Genomic DNA, 18,547 nt, shown 5'->3' with positions numbered 1-18,547 from the left:
CATGACAGCTTCCAGGTGTCTGAAATTTTTCTTTATTCTGCCTTGGAAGGAAGACAAGTTCACCCAAACCAATGGTGCTTTCACAAGAAGAAAAGACTACTGTTCCAAACCCAAATAGAAAAACTGATGGTTTTGGCCAAACTTTTTTCTTTTCTCTCTTTCTCTCTCTCCATTTTTTTTTTTTTTTTTTTTTTTTTTTTTTCCCTCCTGAAAGTGACTAGAAAGCATTGCTGTGAAAATCTCCTTCCACGGAACATTTTAACAAAATTGTGTTCTTTCATGTAGAAAAGTTCTGTCAAAAATATTCTGACCATCTTCTAAAAAATGTTCATGAATATTTTCTAACCATCTTGCTCTGATTTGCACTTCCTTCTGGCACGCTTCTCTCTCTGAAATGTGCCTACTGTCCTTTGGACAGTAACATTTCTGTGTTGAGATACTCCTTTCAAGACTGATATGATACTACCTGAATCTTTTGCCTCTTCTCCTCTCCTTCCACCTAAACCTTTCCTCATTGTCACTAAGGAATTCCCCGCAATGAAACCTGTCCATCTCTATCGATGGTAACTTACTTGTAACCAGTTCTGTATTTGTGTCTAATCCAATTGAAATTGGATAGTGGGCTCAGAAGTTCCTGGCGGGGGGGAAACACCCACGCCCACAAATGCAACATGCTCTCATAAGCCTCATTTCCTTCGGAAACGAGCTAAAAGCCACAGAAGTGTAAATTACTTCACATGGTGAAAGACCTTGGCAAAAGAGGCCCCACGGTCCAGTCCCTGATCTGAATTACATTAGCATCAATGCAGATGAGCTGCAGAGACATCAGGGCAGCCGAGCCCAGGTCCCGCAGCCTCAGCAGTAAAGCTGTGGCCTGGGGGGTCAAGATTGTGACAAAGGTTATGAGGACTCTGAAACAGTCCATACTGCTTCTGCCTCCTTGGCCATTTATGCTAGTCTCAGTGCAATTTTTCCAAAGAGTTAATGAGAATTATCCTTGCTGACTGTAGAAACACTGTTATCACTTAAACAACATATTGACCGTTGCGTACTTTGGTCTTTTCTCAGTGTTGCTATCTGTCTTAAATGGAATCAGGGAAAATATGTTTTTAGTGAAACTGAACTTTGCAACCTTCTTTACTTAAGTAGGTTTGAAACTGGTTTACATACAGGAAAAAAAAAAAAGAGTTCACAAATGTCCACCAAGAATTTTTCCTTTTCACTCTCCTCAAGCTGTAATTGTTTCTCTTTGGTGGTCTTAAACCCAGAAGACTCCCTCCAGAGTTCTGCTGCTCATGCCAGATGCCTGCAGTGAAATTCAAGGGTGGTAGGAATGGGCTGCAGCCATTATATGACCACAAAAATCTCCTGATGATTCAGAAATTTCATTTAAACAATAAAAAGCAGGGTACAGATAACAAAGAAAAGAAGAATAGAAATAAGATGCAAGTGTGTCTCTCCTTTACAGTTCATGGGCTACATCTGTTGTAGCTAAAGATTGCATTAGTGCAGCTGTTGTCTTGCACTGTCTGCTTTATACCTAGTTCTTCCTGTGAAAACGCAATACACTAAATGTGGGCTTACTGCATTAGATGCCCTGGTCTTCAATATTTAGATGACTAGGAGGTAATTCTGCCACTTTGTAGGTTGGACTGTTGTCTATGTAGAGCTTTATGGGCTATCTAGCAAAAAAGGGGACATGGTGGAAGGAAGTTACTTGAGTCAGCTGCTGTGGGAAAGAAGGAATAAAAAATTGGAACATTTCTTTTTATATGCTTGGCAATAAAACTGAGACCAAAGGCCAAACTAGCAGCTGCTCATTCTCATTGAGATGTAGCTATTTCTTGGGGAGATCCTGAGTCACATTTTCCCTTTGTGACAACCATGCTAATCCACTGATGTCAACTGAGGAGGCATCTGACCTCGTGACTTTTCATTAGCAATGGTATGGCCACAGAACTACGCGAATTGCTTCTCTAGAGTAGAAGTCCTCCCCTGAGTGTTTCTGATGTATGCAGCTTTGTTGCTGATGCCTGTGATACTTGCGCTGTCACTTGTAGGTCAGGCAGGAACAGAAACGGGAGTAGCGTGAATCAGATCCACAGCTGCTGTGAGGCAGCAATTTGCAGGTGTAGCTTTGCTGCACAAACTAGTGGAGTGAAGGCAACCAACTCTAAGTTTTCTCTCCTCACATCTTTTTCCATGCACATCTGTTGACATAAGTAAGTCCTCATAGTGGGAAAGGGAAATCAGAGCACAGGAAAATCAAAGAAGTTTGAACCAGTAACTGCCTGATGTTGGACAATACTTCCGAAATTGTCTTCCTGAGGGAGGCAGCTCTGATGATATGAATAATCAGCTTTTCCTAAGTTAGGAGAATATCTTAGGTCTTGCTAGTCTTCAGCCAACTGTTCTCGTTTCTTTGATGTTCCCGTTTCAGGTGTGGCTCTTAAGGCCCTCTGGTTGCTTTTTATAAGAAGAAATAGCGCACTGTGTGTCCTGGTGTTAGCTGTGAACAAGATGACTTGTGAGTCAGTCGTGACTGTTTATAGCTGGTGACAAATATTTAAGCCTGCAGAGAAGATGGTAACAGTTTTATAAACCTACAGAATTAGCTTGCATCTGTCCATGAATTTTGAAATACGTGAATTTTAGGTTGTGGTGGAAAAATTATTAATATATAAGTTTTGAGGTTTGACCAACAAGTTTATCCTACCAAAAGAAACATTTCTTTTGACCAAAAGCTAGCAGCCTGATTGTTTCTGTCTCCCACTTCTGAGCTAAGAAAATGCCGGGTGTGCTGCTCCTACAGGCCCCACCGCAGTGTCAGCTGTGGCAGTTAAGATACTTAAGGAGTCCCTCCCTCCCAGGAAGGGGTACTGGGCTTTGCTAACACGTCTGGAGTCCCTTCTTCCCAAGAATGCACACCTGGCTTTGTAAGCATTAGAATGCTTTTCCTTACCTGTTTGCTATCTTTGAAGCAGTTTGTGGGTCGGGTCTCTGCAACCACTGGGTAGAGAAGACAGGGGGCAGAGAGGGGATGCTGCCGGAGCATTCTCACACTAGGATCGTAGCTCCTAAAGCTTCTGTCTGACCTGTCTAAAACTGTATTTGTGTTATTACACACTTGGAGTGCTGATATTCTCCGACAAGGTCAAATGCAAGTTAATTGCCTACATCTCTTTTCTGGTTGTAGTGTCAGTCGCACTGTTCCAGTTGAATTGGTAGTTGCTTTGTGCTCATTTGAAAAACCAAATGGCTGTTAAAAGGCATGGAAATGTTTTGCCTATGTGGTAACAATATTCCAAATCCCAACTTTGAGCTTTGTGTAGAGGAATCAAGAAAGTTATCACATAATAATTCAGGGAAATTATTTCCACTCAAATAATCTTCAAGTGACCACAGATATGTTCTATTGCGTTCTCTGGTACATTTTTAACACGTTAGTGGACTTTTATATCTCATTCAATTTGTGCCTTTCTCCTTCGCCTCTCATGAGATTTTTTTTTGTTTCATCTTACTCTTCAGCTAGCAAACAGGGTTACAAGAACAAGATTAAAAAAAAATATTTGCTGTTGCAAAGTAAATCTTAATCAGTCAGATGGCTTCCATGTATAACAACTGTTTAAAAGCAAACAAAAAATTATGGGGAGAATTCCATACGCAAATAATTCTGGGCTTTAGCTTATATTCCTTATCCAAGTGAAAATACATTGAATCTCCCAGTTCTCTGCTGAAGTGAGCCACGGAGGATCAAGCACTGATTCTTTTAAATATGGCTTTTTACCCCATTTACAGGACAGTGACTTACTTATTTAGGCTCTGCTGAAGGAGTATCAACTGGTGGCAATGTAATTAAGGAAAACACCAAGTGAAAATCTGTACAGGCTTACCACAGACCTTCAAGAAGGGTTATTGTTCATAGGCACAGTAGCAATGAAAGCTTCTCTTCCCAGGTACACCAGTATAAAGCATGATGTATATCTATCACTGTAAATGGAGTTCCTTCACATCTGCTCTGCGCATCACATAAGGTTCAGATGTCTTTGAAGAACACTTAACATTCAGACTCCTTTACTATCCCAACATATTGCTGGCATGCAAAAGTTATCGCTTAAAGTGAATCTGATTAGTCTTCAGGCAGATAGCCTTCCAATGGCATTATCTTCAGTGGGCTTTAGGCTGACATAGAGGAGAGAGGGCTCAAGCCTGTTGTCTTTACATCTAGAATCCCAGTGCTAATGAGAAATTAGAAAAATTGCCCTGGACCTAGTCCCAGGCAACCTGCTGTACACATCCCTGCTTGAGCTGGGGGGTTGGACCAGGTGATCTCCAGAGGTCTCTTCTAATCCTAACCATTCTGTGACTGTGAAAACGCCTAGTCCTTAACAAGAGGACTGGGCAGGATTTTTTTTTGAGGAAAATATTACCATTTGGAAATGCTGTTTTTTATCAGGCAAGAACCGCTTTCAGGATAAAAGTCAGTTTCAATCAGTTTCTGATTTCCACACTCAATTTTGAGCAAAACCAGCACTAAGTTACACTTTGGACAATGTTTAAATGAAAGAAATATGTATATAAATTTCCAGAGCTAAATGATTATTTGAGATTCAAACTCCTGTTAAAATAATAGGCCAAAAGGTCAGCATTAAATATCATGTATCCAAAAGGAATAATATCAATGAAATTGTGGAGAACCTTCATATTCATTCACATGTACACAATAGTAAATAGAGAAATGGAAGTCACACATCAATATCAAAAAGTTCCATCTTCCTGCCGTTATTCCCCTTTTACAGATGGAATGAATGAGGCAAAAGAGAAGAAACTAATACTCTTCTTATAATGTCTAAGGAAGGTAGGAATCTAAAGGTACATCAATAGGTTCATGCTGTTTGTGTTGTGCTGTGACAATAGGAGATGCAGTTCTGCCTAACTGCTAAGAGAGGGACTCTGTTTGCATGGTCACAGCTCTTGGAGCACAGGCAGGTGAGTTTGTACCTAGTTGTCCCAGTGTAGGTAGAAATATCGTGTAGAAGCTGCACTGTGCGTGACCCACAACGTTAAAAACCAACCTGGTTTTTATATTTGGCCTGTTGATAACTCTGGAATGGGCTTGTTTGCTTGGATGTGAAAATCGAGATGAGTGTTACAACTTAGCCTTCACTTGTCTAGACCACAGAATAATGTTGGCTGCAGGAGAATGTCACCTGGTCTAACTTCTTGCTCAAAGCAGACCAGCCTCAAAGTGGGGTCCACTTCAGAGTTTGATCGGGTTGCTCAGAGATCAGACTAATTGACGAGGTTTGGAAGATGTCTTGAGCAGATTTGTACTCCAGCTCTGCGCTTTGGGAGAGGAGCCATTTTGCAACTACTTTGGATAAATGCAGGCAGCAGCCTTCCAGGGATGAAGAGTAAACGTTCCACAAACGTCGGCTTTTGAACTGCTGAGAATAAGGATAAAAGTCGTCATCAGGCCCATATGTAATACCTGTGCAAGCAGACAGCTGACAGAGCAGCACCAAATGCACCAAGACGTGCCTGCCTGATAGCAACAGCTGGTATCCAGGAGGAGATAGAACATGGACAGCATTGGCAGGTGGTTTGGCAAGTGGTGGCTCTGATGTAGCAGGTGGAGATGCTGCTGGCAGCCTAGCACAAGAGTTAGCAGTTGGATTGACAAGTCTTTAAAAGACAGAAGCTACCAGGAGTACGCTTTGTTCTCTCTGAGCAAATGGTGACAGTAGCTAAGCAGCTCTCTGATGAGCTGGCCACTTCATCTCCCCATTACTTGTGTGGGGCCCAGCCAGGAGCAGACACAGCCCTGACCACGTAGCTGTGACGTGATGCTGGAGCCCGGCAACATGCCAAGTGGTCATGAGAAGGACCAACCATCCCCTGAAGCATCTCTTCTTCTTCTCTCTAGTCTGCATGAAATTATGCCCTCCTGTTCAGGCTGGCCATTCTGAACTGGCGTGACCTAACCGAAGAGAAGCTCTGACAGTGATTCCAGGAAAGAGATGGATCCCTGGGGAAGCTGGTTGTGTATAATGGATTATGACCTCTGGCTGTGGTTGAAGCTGAAATGTTATAGTGGGGTGTGGGTTGCAGAGCTCATGCTTGTGGAACAGTCTGCTCTTTCAGTCTTGGCATGGGATGGGGATTTAGCACCGAAGCACCATGTTGAGTTGATAACTGGCTCATGAGGAGCTGTGCAATGGCTGTAGCAGCATCTGGATTGCCCTAAGAGAAGCCAAAGGAGGCTAGGGAGGGGGTGAGAAGATATTTCATTTGCAGACAGTGTCATTGTGCTTGATTGTGCCAGGCTCTACTGGGCCTGGAGGGCTCGTGCCTTCTGTGCTATTGGCAGCAGTAGCCTTGTGGCTACCTGATCAACCCCTTGTTGGAGTGGGCAAGGGAGGGCCACCAGGGACTAGCAAGGAGCAGATGCAGCCCAGATCTGGGCCTAGGAATGTGAAGACGATGAAGAATAAGACTGCCAGGAGTCAGAGATCTGGTTGTGTGTGTTGGTGTAGAGGGGTACTTGCTCTCTGCAGTGAGGTCTGCTCTGGACATTTTGGCCCTGTGCCTATGACTGTGGTGGAGCTAAAAAAGATGAGCTGGATATTTTTCTTTTAGAAATGTCCTAGAGGGATAGGCTGTGGGACAGTTTAGACTGTGGTGTTAATAATGGAAGAATTCAAAGACAATTGCTGGCAGAAGGGGAACTGGAAGCTGCCCAAAACATTAGTATTTCCAACTGCAATGGGAGCACCAGCAATAGGCTTCCTAGTTTTGTGCTAAGAGTGCAGGGATCATTACCCCTTAGCACAGCACACACATCAGCAATAACAATGCAGGACTTGGTGGAAGAGCCTGACACGTCTGAAGGGTATTTCTTCTTCATGATGACAATGCAAAATAATAAAAGCAAAGTATCTCTGAATATTCCAGCTCATAAGAGCCAGATAGCAAAATCCTGGCAGGGAAAAAAAAAAAAAAAAAAAAGTAAAGTTTTTGTTTTGAACATGGAACAATGGAACAAAAGACATGATTGTCTTTTGAAGAGGGAGAAATATTTGCTCAGTCCAAATAATCGGGCCTTTGCAAACAATATTAAGCTGTGACAGAATTCAACAGTCAGTAAGCACTACTGGCTGGATCTTATCAGCATGCAGAGTGGTTGTGGATGGCACCAACAGGTCTGAGCTCAGCTATGAACATGGCATAGGCTTGTACCACACCAGGGAACATGGTCACAAGATCCAGATTCTGTGCTTGATCTCACAAAACCTGGATAGAAGAGAAAGCTCACACTTTTAGACTGAAGTAAAATCAGCTAGAGTGAGGAATTGCAGGTAGTAAACCATTTGCATCTTACGGGGAACAATGTCTGTAAGAAAACTTAATGTTGCAATCATTTGCAGAAGCTTATATGAGCTTAATAAGTTGTTGCAGGAATTATGGACATTTACCAGAGACTCCCAGTAAATATATCACTGCTTAGCAGAGGATAACCTATACAGAGGAGTGGTAGTACTGGCAGAAATGATGCTGAAAATGTATCAGCACTTGAAAAGGAACTGAGAAGAGAGAAAGCAAAGAATTCATGTCTTACCAACTAATTTTTTGTTTTCCAGAGGTGGGAAATAGTGTGCCTGGTCTGTTGCATAGGAAGGAAATATGGAGTCATGGCAACTGAATACCGTGAAGCCTCGGAGTACAATTGAACTGCAAGATCTTGCCCAGAGCTTCAGCCTTATTAGAGCCCTTGTGTCAGCTTCTAATGAAGGGGACAGAAAATGTCTTTAAAACTATTTGAGTAATTTAAACTCCCTGGTAGATCTTTGCCCTAGCCAAGGATTTAATGTCATGCAGTATATTGCCTGGAGAGTAGACGTAGTTGTGTCATGTCGTTTGACAATTCCAGAGAATGACAAGGTGGATATGTATCTGGGCATCGGCAGAAGCTGAGTGGGGCAATTCCCAGTAAGAAAGAGAGCATCTACGTTTGATTGAAGGAAAAATAAACATACACCCTACAACCTCCCCACACATGTCCCTCCTCCCCTCCCTGCATACCACCTGCATGAAAAATGGCAGAGATCATTTCTAGAAAAATGACAGAGATCAAAACAGCTGTGAACTTCTCGCCAGCCCTGGCATCTTCCTAGGTGCAGAGCTGAACTTCTGTCTCACTTAAGTGGGCCTGGACACAGAACGTGAGATACCAGTCTTGATGCCAGCCACTGTATTTATACAACTAAGAGGGAAAATACAATGCACAAAACAGTAATGGCTTCCAAGAAAAGAACAGAAAATTAAAGAAACGAAATGAAATGAAACGTCAAAATTCTGTCCTTTCATTGATTTGGCAGCATTTGCTCCAAGGCTGGCAACACCTGGTGAGGGTGAGGCATCTTGCGAAGCATTATTCTTCTGTGGGATGAGAGCATGTTTTCACAGGGTTATGTGAAGTACATTCTGCATTTTTTCATGTAAAATATTTGGCTTGGAGCTATTTAGGTCAGCAAGAATATCTAGAAAAAATAGTGAAATGTGATCGGTGTCACTAGTTATGCCAGCAGATCATCCTGCTGCAATGCGTGCTCTGTGGAAATGTCCTGGACATCTGTGACTGGAACATAAACTCTCAGTAGCTTTCTGACTAGGAAAATGGCTGGTTTTAATCAGAGTGCACACTTGAAATAAGTAAAAGACTATGTAACAACTTTCACCTTGGAAAAACTCACCCATCTTGCCACCAGCCATGGACAGGACACTTGCTGAGCAAAAATGAAATTAAATCTCTTCCAAATTTCCATGTCATCCAGACTCAAATTACTAAGGAGGGATAATCTTTATAGTGGAGATGAAAAATAAATGATTAATGGAAGCATGGAAATGGTTTATTTGGAAGGCTATGAGCTCAGCCCAGATTTTGATAGGAGGAAAGTTAGGTTCTCAGCATGCAAGTGGGAGTGTAAGAGGAATAATCCTTTGAAAAAACAGTCCTGGGATTTATACCAGAGACCAGAAGTTGTTTCTGAAGTTGTGTTAGTCACTAGCAGCAACTCAGATTCAAGGCTGGATACTGAACTGACCTGAATTTAAGGCTGTTAGTGTTGACTATGAGGTAGGATGATACCAGGATTTCTTGTGAATTACTCAGAAACAGCAGTCGTTGCACTGGGGTGGTGGCCGTCTGCAGGCACAGAGGCCAAGATGAGATGACATTATTTTGGGAATGCCCAAATGAGATACATCTAGAGCTGCTCTGCTAGAAGACTGCCAGAAGCAGGCCTTGGCCTAAGGACAGATCTAGCAGCTGTGTTGAAGCCCTGCCCTTGGAGAGAGATGTCTGGGCTGTGAATGTAGAGTTGCGGCATAAAGGAGAAGAGTAATTCTAATGCTTGTTGTGCTAATGCTAATACAAGTAGTGCCATGCTTTGCTCCTCCTGTGCTTGCATCCTGTTTTGCAAGTGGAACCTCAGCTTTCTCTCACACTTTTTTTTTTTTTTTAATTGTGCCCTTTGTGGTCTAGAAAACACAGTGATGATGTCCTGCCTGGGGTACTTTGAAGGAGAATTTGAGGAAAGAAAGAACGTGGTCTGTTCAATATTTGTGTGTGTGTGTGTTTGTAGGGTGCTGTTAAACAAATAAATTCAATTGCTTGCTTCAGAACTGAAAAACAACCTTGGAAAAGGATCTGTCAACAGTGGAAAGAAGAATCATGTGGAAGAGGGAAGGGTCTAAGAAAGGCCCCCAGCAAAGAAAAGAAGGCAGGCAGCCTGCTGCTGTAGGAGGATAGCTTCAGTCAGGAGAAGCTGAAGTAGAGAAGTTCCTTTCTTGATGTCCAGTTTTGGACATGCATGTGTTTTCCTAGACTTTTCCTCTATGCCCTGTATAAACAGAAATGGTCTTTCTCTCAACTGGAGGTGATGTTGCGTGATGATCAGGTGGCCAGTAAATACACTGGAGAAGGTAAATTTGAGCACAGTGGTTTCTGGAGCTGAACCACAGCAAAAGTTCAAGTGATTTTGGTATCCTTTTCCTGCTTTGTGTTTTAGACAGTTGAATTGCATATTCTGATTGCAGACCTCTGCAAAACTCTGTAGCTCATGCACAACGCAAAGTAGAGGTGGCCTTGACAAATGCATGGTCTGCTGTGCATAGATCCTCTGTCTGTGAATGGGCCTCATTCACTGAGTTCTGCCTCTGTCCCAATGAAAAAGCATCTGGTTATGTCCTTTTAGGGATGCACAGTATGAACTGGCTGAACCTTGCCTGCGCTGCCCATTTGTACCGTCATTTTTCAACAAAGGAAAACTTTACATGGTGTGTTGCAGGCCATCCAGGAAGCGAATCTGTCAGAAATACGTGATGACCGCTCAGGATGTTTGGGGCAGGAGAGTACAGAAAAGCAGCTTGTGCAATTGTTGCACAGAACTGAAAAAGCATATTGTTTGCTATAAAATAAATGAACAAAACACAAAGGCTGTGACCTAACGTGCATAGAAATAACTTGGACTTTGTAAAGCCTGTTTGCAGAATTCAGCTTGACATGATAGAAGCTGGACAGCTATTATAGGAACTAACGTAAGCAGAGGAAATTCTTCATTGTTGTCATAGTTAGCAATAATGAAACTGGCTGTCTCAGGGAGAAGGCTGATGGAGGCAAGCAGCAAGCATTCCAGAGTTACCACCTTTGCCATTTTTGCTTCTGTTCTAACTGGCCTTTGGAGCTGTCCAGCAGAAGTCCCACAGGTGCTTTGTGGAGGTGTCCTGGGGGAGGATGAGCCCCAAGCTGATCTCAGCCAAGGTACCCATGGTTGTTTGCATGTTTCTAACGGACAGAGGAAGCCCTGGCACACATCTCCTTAAACAAACACTTAACTTTCATGGCAACTGGCCAAAAGAGCTGAGCAGCTTTCCTCGGAATTTCCATCCTGAAGAAATCCTGACAAGTTGATGCTTCTTGCAGTTCCAAGTCTGAATTAAAAGAAAATATAGTGGAAGATTTCTGTGAGTTTAAAAGTTCTGATGAGTTTTCATGAGAAATAACTACTTAGCAGAGTGAAGTAGTTTGGTCCAAACCAGTCTGTCCTTTCACATGCTCCAAGTTAAGTCCTGGAGAGCGGTGGTTTCAGAGCTTTTAGCTAATTATTTTGCTTTTCAAGTCATGGGCTTGATTTGGTTGATGCATTTTTCATGTCAGTTATTTCCACCTTTGACCATAGCACTGGATAAAAATGTTGTTGTTAGTGTGTAATTGTGTTATCAGGAGCTGTGCACAGATCGAGACTTGCGACTTCATTGACTATACAAAAACTTTTCTTAAATGCATGAAAAGAAACCACACTGACAGTGCTGTGGCTTTTGTTCCTGATGTCATAAAAGAGATGAATGTGATTCCTCCTGTAGCTTTGTTCTTGAACAATAAATGAGGTCAGCAGGACAATTCAGACTGAGTATGCCCCCATCAGAAAATGGGAGTTAGTTAAAATAGAAATAAATCTCTGCATCTGTTTAGTGGTGGTGTCCTGTAGGACCTACAGGCAGTTCCAGGACTTTCCTGGTTTATCATCTCCCCCAGGACCTGCATGGCATCTGCATTGCACTGCAAAATTTGCTCTGATACTGCACTGCTTTATGAGTGATGAAGTCTGGCAAAAACAGCAGGTTTTAGAGCTGCAGATACCGTAAGTCACCTGGAACTACTCACCTTCAGCAATAGCAGGGATTCATTTATTCATTGAAATGGATGATTGACATTGACTTCCAAAAAAGTATTTAGATGTGATTTTTTTTCTGTCAAGAATTCTGTGGAAATCAGCTCTTTCCTGCAGAATAATAAGAATATTTACTTGTCATTTTTCAATGGGAAAAATAATTCATTGGAATTCTTTTTTTCTAATTTGTTATTGTTTTCTGTACGGAGGTGATGAAATGATTGGTAATGGTCAAGGTGATAGAGATAGCGCAGCTCCTTCTCTTCAGCTTCCTTTATTCTGGTATGTTTGCAGTCCTGGCTCCATATTTAACCTATATGGAGAGCGGTTATGTACCTTTGAAATGTGATTGGGTGACACTCCTAATTTCACATATGCATAAAGCAAGACTAAAATAATCAGCTGCTCTGTTTTATCTTGAGACATTGGAAATAAGATTATTCAAGCTTCTGCCTGAAATAGCCTGGGCCGGGTTTCCCAGTATGCTGATGAAACATCAAAATACCTCTGTGGAAATCAGTATTTCAGAGTGCTTGAATGAAGGCATTAGGTTTAAATATTTAAGGTACAGGCAATTTCTCTAGGAAGGTAAGTCTTTAGTGAAACTGTCAAATGCCATAATAGCCCTTACTCTGCACGATTATCGATTTCTTCCCAGTTGTGGCTTCTGTGGAAGGCTAATTTTCTCCATCCCCTGCTCCAAGAAGTTACTATTTTCATTCCCCCTAAGAAAATAAACTTAATGGAAGTATATATAAACACCTGCTTCAAGCTGCCCCGGTAGAGTCCAAAACAGTATGGGCAGAAGTATTTCTAGTAACTTCAGTTTGATCATTTCCATTCAGTCCCATAGTGAATGACAGTTTAGTTAAAAAAAAAAATAAAAAAGAATAAGAAGGAAGCTTTGCTGAAGAATAGCACTTGGTATCTGTAAAATGAATCCAAGTGTTGCTGTTTTCTGTTGTTTAACACAGTTGTGCCTGGGTAATACTTGTAGCATCTCACTCCTGTTCAGAAATACTGATCTGCATTAAATCCAACTTGATCTTTAGCTCCAGGTGTTACTTCCATAGCTATGCAAATTCTTTACAAGAATGATCTAACCAATGTGGTTCCTCGGAAATGATTGCTTTCCCTGACTGTATCAGGTACTTTTTTCTTCAGAAAGCATATGCAATGGCATCTGAACAAAAACATTTATACAAAGCAATTCTGAAGCATTCCAGTTAAGTCTGCAGGGTTCGGAGGGCAGCATTCTTGCCTCACCAACACCGCCTAAGTCAGGCCCTCACAGTGTGATACGGAGTTTGAACAAGACAGACAAAAAGTCAGATCGGCCTCCTCAGCTGTGAATGGCTTTACAGGTCATGATCACATTTTGGTTTGTTTGTGACATGAATACGGAACCTTAGACAGATGTGTCTATACAGACTCCTTGTCTGGGCAGGTTTTCTCTCGATGATGTGTCATGCAGCGTGCCTCTTTGCTCCAGCCAAGCTCAGATAGGATGTAAATCATAGGAAGTAAGGAGAAAAAAAAAAAAAAAAAAGTGTGGTTGAACCACAAAACCAATTTCCAAGACAGAAAAACAAAAATAGAGATGTTGCAGAATGGGATGCCAAAATGTCCTTGCCATCTGGGAAGAGGCCATTGGGCAAATTCAATAGAAATTTTCTGTGGAGATGTAACAAGCGGCATGTGTTTTGCAAAGCCTGCAAAAATCTGTGTAGTCCTTGGTTTGGATGGCTGTTGGACTGGACTTTGAGTGGCCATTTAATATCTTGATTCTTTATGGAGAAAATGGCATTATTATTTCCCTTTGCTCAACTGTAACTTTTCACCCTTGTTAATTGACACCACTCACATGAGAGCTATTTGTGTAGAATGAAATCACTAATACACAGGAAGCCGAAGGTGGTGGATATCTTTCCCCCTTACTCTCTGTGTTAGGTCTGTCTGGGATGGAGTCACCTTTTCCTTGCCGCACAGGTAGAAGGAAGCAGCACTGAACTCTGGTGTTAGCTGCCGGTAGCTACGTGTATTGCCAGTCCCTAAAGCTTGGCTCACTGTCAGAACGATGTGACGCATATTCGCTGCAGTGTCATAACATCCAGAGAACTACCCAAAACAAAATATTCAACGATTTGAGAGGTGGATTCATTGTTCTTCTTTTTCTCTGCTATCACAAATATAAGATGCAATTTTTTATTGCTTAGTCTTGGGCATTAGCTGTGGCAATCTATTTAATAGCACCGCTTTTTTTAAGAGGATACAGTCTAGGGAAAATGATCCTTTGGTGTAAATCGACATTTCACTGATTTCACTACTGAGAGAATCATTTGCATGAAGTGAGTGTCATACCTGGAGTCTGTATCTCCAAAGGTCACAGGTGTATGCCACACCTCCTGAACCTTTTGCACTCATATTCAATGCAGAGGTATGTGAGATAGCTTGAACACCGAAGCATAATTTGGCTGGTTTAAGAGGACATTGCATTCAGAGACATGGAGGTACCTGAAAAGACCTAGACATATCTGTGGATTGACCAAAGTATCCCAAGATGACTGAGCAAGAAAAAACTGTAGACGTCTGTCTGTTGGACTCCCCTTTTATCTAACAAACAACTGGAGGTTTGGTTCAGCTATCTATCTTTGCTAAGGGGAATAATGCATCTGAAAATCATTATGCTGAGACTTTCCTTCTTTCTCCTTCCACATGGAGCCTTGGAGGAGGTGATTTCTGTCTGAAAAGGACCCAAGAGACTGAGCTTATGTATCTAAGGGAGGCCTCTGCCATACACCCATACACACAGAATTCCAAAATGATGCCCTTTTTTTTTTTTTTAGCATTCAGTATCACTAAGAGGGAAGGGGAGGGTGTTGTTTCTCACCTGGAATACAACTCTCAGCTACACATTTTTTATCAGAAGATGCCCAGAGTAAGATGAGTACCAAGTTAAACAAAACAACAGGAGCGTAAATGTCATCTAAACATACACATCTGCAAGCCATTCTATCCCAAATGCTTGGAAAATTTGCTGCCTAAATATTGCTTTTTCTTACTCCTTCCCTGCTCTGTCTAGCTCTGATCATTCTCAGCTTTGGGACAGAAGGTGGGTGTGGTGCTCAGTACCAACAGTGCACCATCACTGCAGAGGTCTTTAAAGTCCAAATACTGCTCCATGCAGAGCAGTTGAAAAATTCTGCCTTGAGACAGGCAGGTGGAAGCCTCGGCAAGGAGCCCAATGCAGGAACTAAACCGTTGCATGCACAGCCCCATTAAAGTACCTTTCAGTTTGGAAATGGGAAAAATGCCTTAGGCAGACCATTCTCAAAATAGCATTGAGGACACAAAGCCAATATAAACATTGGAAGCTCTTAAAGTGCATTTGTTTGAATCACGGGTTTGAACTGACTCCTTCACCACTGACAGACAGTGCATCTATCTCACTTGCAGCTCTCCAGAGGATTCTCAGCTGTTTGCATCGGGACAGAAACCATTCTTCAGGGAGGTTTCTGTAACACGGCTGTTTCTAGAAGGTAAAAGGTCAACACAAAATTCTAGAAACCTAGCAAATAAAAGGCTGTGACAGCCCTACCCTTCATTTGTGTTGATAGAATTTTCCTGCAGCAATTAGTGTTATTTATTTGTTTTTACAACAGCAGCACTAATTTACTTTTATTAGAAGCCCCAGCTGTGGCTGCGGTTCCATTGTTACAGTCAGTGGAGGGTCATGGTATAATAGGCAGGTCCTCTCTGAAATGTTAATGCTTTATTCTGAGCTGCAAGACAGTGTATGGGAAGCAAGAGGGATTCTTCTTCTTATCCTACAATTGCAAAATGGTGGCATGCAAGATTTCACAAATAGTCTAAGGCCACCCACAGCACAGAAACTGTAAGCTGGGGATTGTAAATCTTTCAGCTTTAATGAGGTGTCTGGCTAAAGAGAATCTCATATGAGCCCAGTTTAAAAGTTAAACAGAGAAAGCACTCAAAGGTGCCATACCCAGCATACTGTGTGTCCTGTTGATACTGTTGAAGGCAGCACAACGTCTCCACGTACGCAGAGTGCACATGTGTGAACACTCACCCTGGTCTGGATCAAAGCAGAAAAACGGCAGATTTCAGCAGAGGACAGGTTTACTGAAAACGCAGACCGTACAGCTCTGAAATGACAATTTGCCTCCTTTTTCCAGAATGAAGCAGAATGTATGTAGACTGCTTTTTTTCTGGACATAACAGCTCTTCATATTATAAATCAGCAGCTTCTTGACCTACTCATTTAGGTGTTTACCTTCACACCTGCAGCAATGCAGGTGCTCACAATTATTTGTATGATGTTGCCTGGCTTTCACCAGGAGGTCAAATACAAAGCGTAATGAGAGACAAAACAGTCTAGCTTATAGTGGGAGAGATGGCAAAAAGGAGTGGAAATGAAAATGGCTTCCCTTGTGAAGGAAAGAACTTTTACAAGTTAGTTCATGAACTCTTAATGGCTGGACGTTTCCTGTCTTCCCTCATTCCGTATTTTCTGATATATGAAGTTAGGATGTTCCAGATGGAACAAGCTGCCAGGATGACAAGAGGTTGTTTGTGCAAACCGAAAGCCTGAAATGTTTTCCTTTCTTGGGTTTGGGAAGATGATATTCAGTGGTAACATTTGCATTGCTCTGGCTCCTGAAAGGAATAGATTTCAGAAGTCTTGCAGATAATCACTGTTGTTGTCCTGCTTCAGTTACTGATCAGCTCGTTTGAGCTACTGCTTGTGGACAAGCAGCAAGCTGAAGAGAAGGTCTGTTCTCGCCCAGAAAGATGGCAGAATGCTACAGAGAGGAGCTGAGTTATTGAAGATACAGGAAGTCACCTTTTATCAGTCTCTATTTCCTTAATAGCATTGTGCATTGATGAAGTTAGGGTAAAGATATTATCACAGGTTTCACACACAATTCTAATGCTGTGAGGCTGATAAGGTATCTGGAGGACAAGCAAGGAACTCTTCTAGGGGTGAGCCTGATTTGCTGCCAGGTGAGGTCAATGAAAAGACTTCTGGCCAATCCAGCTAAGCTTGTTTTTTACTGTAGTGATTAATGTTTGTTGTGATTCTGCCTTCCTGTTTCTCCTTCCAGCAGACAACAATCCTTTAATGTTGTAAGCGTTCTCTTTTCTGAAAGTGCTGTTTTTGTCAGGTGGGATGGGAAGTGCAGACTGCATCAGGCTACTTGATGTTCCCTGACTGGGAAGAGACTTAAGGGCAGTCTGCCGGGACCCTGCCGCTCCTGATGATGCAAGGACCCATGAACTCTCCATTATATTCCTCATTTGTGTGATCGGAATGAAGGTGGCCCCAGCACAAGAGCACAGCACCTTGTCTTCAGGTACATGTCTGATCATGGACCAAAGGATACTCTTGTACCTACAGCTAGGCAGCTCTCATCTCCCAGCAACAGGAACATGGCAGAGAGGCACAACCGAACCTCCTAGAAAGAGGCAGAACAGCTTGAACAATTCCTTGCTGGCGGTGTCTCGGGGCCCCGCAGGACACAGCAGTGCAGAAGAGAAGCAGGCTGGGTGAGCAGCCCAGCCCAGGCCTAGGGCAGAGATTAGCCACCTCTGATGCAACTTACCATAAGGCGTTGAGACAAAAAATAAGGAATACATTACTTCCCTCTGTCTTGTCTGTATATACTGTACTAATAATTCACACTGTAAGGAAAGGAAGATACTCCTTTAATTAGGTGTTAAAACAGGCTACTTCTGGCCAGTCCCATGTGATTGGAAACACTTTGTTCATCACTATCTAATTTTCCCTGAAGTGTTCATCACATTTGTTCTTGATTTTTTGCAGATGTTAAGTAAAGAAACTCCTTCAATTTCAAATAAAGAGCATCCTAAAATAACTTTGATTCTTAGGAATCAGAAAAGTGCCTAAAACATACCCAAATAGACTTTTTTTTTTTTTTTTTTTTTTTTTTTCTTTCCTCTCCTTGTAGCTACACTAGGGAAAGCTGAAAGCATATCTGCTATAGTCCCTAGTAGGAGGTAGAGTGGCATTTGTACCTTTAATGCCATGGCCAGCCCTGAAGCCCTGATCAATTTGCCAGACCCGGGATAGTCTTGGTTCTTTCTTGTTGCTTTTATATGTTTTTTGTTTTAAATTAAGGAAAGACGGTGCTAGGCTTGTAGGGGAAGGCTGGTTTGTAAGTCGTGTGTTTGTGCTGTGTTTATGGAGAGCTGTAAGCAGAGGAAAAGCTGGACTGGGAATATACTGCTCTATGAAAGTGAGCTGTAGCAGTTCAGGTCTTGGGACAGCACTCTTTTTATAGTGTGATGATGTTAGGCTGAGGAATACTGCCTGGGATGAAAACTGTTGCTGTGAAGGTGCCTCCAGAGGAAAAAGAAATGATGTGGGGAAGCAGCAAGGGATGGAGTTCAGCAGTTCTGTTCAAGGTTTCCTGAAATCTCTGAACTTTCCCCCTTGGAAAAGAGGAGTCTGCTGAGGGGCACTGCTGAGAGAAGAGAGTGAGAATGAAAGGCTGTGCAATGCAGCAACAGCCCTGATCCTCCAGCAAGTCTCTGGTGGCAAGGAAATGGGGCCTGGCAAGCTTCCTGCAATCCCTGTCAAGGCTGAAAGACAAGCAGAGATAAACTCTGATGAGCTGGGATGGGTGTGAGATCCCAGCTTGCTTCTCCCTCAAGAAAACCTTCATTTGAAGATCTGGGGACTTAACTAACTTGCTTGCTGTTCCCTGTCTTCAGATGGCAGGCAGGCGAAATCCAGCTTCAGACACAGGCAGCCTGTGGAAGTGATGCAGCCT

This window comes from Oxyura jamaicensis, chromosome 3, assembly GCF_011077185.1.
Source record: "Oxyura jamaicensis isolate SHBP4307 breed ruddy duck chromosome 3, BPBGC_Ojam_1.0, whole genome shotgun sequence".
Classification (NCBI taxonomy): domain Eukaryota; kingdom Metazoa; phylum Chordata; class Aves; order Anseriformes; family Anatidae; genus Oxyura; species Oxyura jamaicensis.
Note: the sequence above shows the minus strand (reverse complement) of the source record.